The sequence below is a fragment of the Talpa occidentalis genome, unplaced genomic scaffold, assembly GCF_014898055.3.
Source record: "Talpa occidentalis isolate TD23 unplaced genomic scaffold, MPIMG_talOcc4v2.1 talOcc4.12, whole genome shotgun sequence".
NCBI classification, from domain to species: Eukaryota; Metazoa; Chordata; class Mammalia; order Eulipotyphla; family Talpidae; genus Talpa; species Talpa occidentalis.
The window spans coordinates 8,135,787-8,138,424 of record NW_023601212.1 but is presented as its reverse complement, the minus strand read 5'-3'; positions in this window follow the sequence as shown (position 1 = coordinate 8,138,424).

The following is a 2,638-nucleotide window of genomic DNA, read 5'->3' as shown; positions in this document are numbered from 1 at the left end:
TCCGCCGCGGCACCTGCCCCTCTTCCTAGTCCAGGTCCCCGCCGGCCACGCCCCTGCCCGGCGACACGCCTCCAAGTCGCCTTCGCCACCCTCACGGCCGGATCCAGGCCCAGGTGGTAGCCCATGCCGGGTTTTCCACTCAGCCGCGCACCTACAGGCGCCCGGGCCTGGAGACCTGCCAGCCAAAACCGCAAAGAAGACCTGGCAGGGATTTCGCCGCGTTCGGAACGGAGCCTGCGACTCAGACTGTTTACTACCGGCGAAATGGTACTACTTGTCAGTTCAGGGGGCCTATTGGATCAGAAGCTGGTCCAGGGCCAGAGACCTCTGCTACATAGAGCTGGCCCTTCTTGAGTCACCCAATATCGAGAGTTCTGCCCCATTTCACAGAAGGGGGAAACTGAGGTCCGGAGAGGCCAGAGGCATGGATTTCCTGAAGATGCACAATTACCACCACTGTGGTCTGGGCCAAATTCAGTGCTGCTGACAGGTTGCCTGGTTGTCGTCACACCCAGCATTGGGCTGTGCCCCAGAGGAGGTGGAGGGGGGTGGGGCAGAAGGAAACACTTGAGGAACCCAGGAGTAAAGGTCACTTCTTTCTCTTAGCCCTAGTCCAGTTTCGCCTCACACCCAGGGGCTGGGGATTCCAAAGATAAGGCAGAAGTAATGACGCGACCTGCTACCTGCGTAGGACCCTCTACTTGGGGCTGAGGGAGGGAGGACGTCACCTGGATGGGTGGAGCTGGTGATGGCTGCACCCACACATTCTTTCCTGCTAATAAAAAAATATACCCTGAGGCCCAGCTGCTCCTGAGCCCAGCTCACCCTAAGGCTGAAGAGGGGAATCTGGGCATAGACACTCCTTTCCAGCCTCATCCAGTCAAGACTAGGCAGCAAAGAACAAGGCTTTAGGAAGGGGGAGGCAGAAAGGAAACTGGGGAATCAAAGGAAGGCTTCCTGGAAGAGGGGGCTAATAGCAGCTGGGATTTTGAAGGCTGAGTAAGAGTTTACCAAATGAACAAAGCAGACAATGAAATAATTTTTTTTTTAAAGAGGCATGTATTTTTATTTTATTTGTTTTGTTTGTTTTGTTTTGTTTATTTATACATGCACTGGGTACAGTCAGAAGCGCGGGAGGGTGAGAGAATTCACCAGAGCCAGAGCGGGGAGCAGAGCAGGAAGAAGGACCGAAGTACACTGCTGAGGGGAGCAGCGGGCGGCAGGAGAGGTCTGCGTGCCATGTGGGACCCTCCTGCAGTGGCCAGGGAGCAGCCGGGGATCGAACCGGTGCCGCAGAGGCTGTGGGCAGCTTCGCAACCCAGCGCTCAACCGCTGTGCCACCGGGGAGGCCCTGAAATAAATTTTTGAGGCCACCAAAACTGACTTCTCACTAGCCTCCCTTGCAGTTATCCCCAAAACACTAACCTGGAGACTCTTGAGCCCCTTAAGGGCTCTCTAAGTCCCGTAACCTTTTCTAAAGCTCCTTCTGAGGGCCTACTTAAAACCTCAGGACTGGAGGGGGAAGCTCAGTGTTTCCCAAAGTGATGTTCTGCCACAGCAGGCAGCACACAGAATTATTTTAGATAGAACAGGGCCACCATTTTGGGGGGTTTGTTTTTAATAGCTGTGTATTCAGTAAAATGAAAAACATAAATAAGCCCCCACTGGGAGGTTCATGTGGGGATTTAGGCTCTGATTTCTTGGGAGGAGTCACTGATTGGGGTGAAAGTGAAAGTCCGGCAAAATCAAGAGGGGGCCTGCAGATGACAGAAACTAGAGGGAGGCCCTGAATCCCTGCACTCAACACCACCAGACTCTGGGCTATTATCTATGAAATAAAGCAGTTAAATTTGTGGTAATGAGGCTCCTGGCTCATATATCTTTTTTAAAACAATCTTTTTAAAAAAATCTATTTATGCATACAAGAGCTGCGGTACCGGCCAGAGATGCGTGGAGGTGAGAGGATTCACCAAAGACAGAGTAGGGAACAGAACAGGCAGACTGACCGAAGTACACTGCTGAGGGGAGCAGCGGGTGAGATAGGCGAGGTCTGCTGTGCCATGTGGGTAGCTCCCTGGCCTGCTGGGGATTGAACTCGTGCTGCAGAGGCTGTGGATTGCTTCATAGCGTGGTGCTTAACCCCTATGCCACCAGGGAGGTCCCGTCCTGGCTCATATTTCTTGAGTGTTTACTTTGCTCCAGCTACCATTACATACAATATCCATGTGCCCACTTTGCAGCTGGGATCAGAGAGACCAGTAGAGTACAGCGGCAGGCCCAGGCAGCAAAGGCTGAATTGGACCCTGGACTTGTCTTGCTGACTCCACACCTCTCACTTTATACCAGTGCTTCTCATTGCCAGGTGGGTGGGGATGGGAATAGGGGAGGAGGAGGAGGGAACATGTCAATATCTGTCAGAATTAGGAGGCCTTATTGGTGTGGAGCAGATAGGGACCAGGGATGTCCCTCAGTACTCCACGGTGCCCCAGATGGCTCCATCCTAGAAAATGATTTGTCCCACTTGTCAATAGGGCTGAGGTAGACAAAACTCACTCTAAACCCCTCTAAGAAGAGGGCCAACTGCTCCAGGAAACATGGCTTGCCCTCACTCATGCCCCTGTTCAAGAACACTCAACGG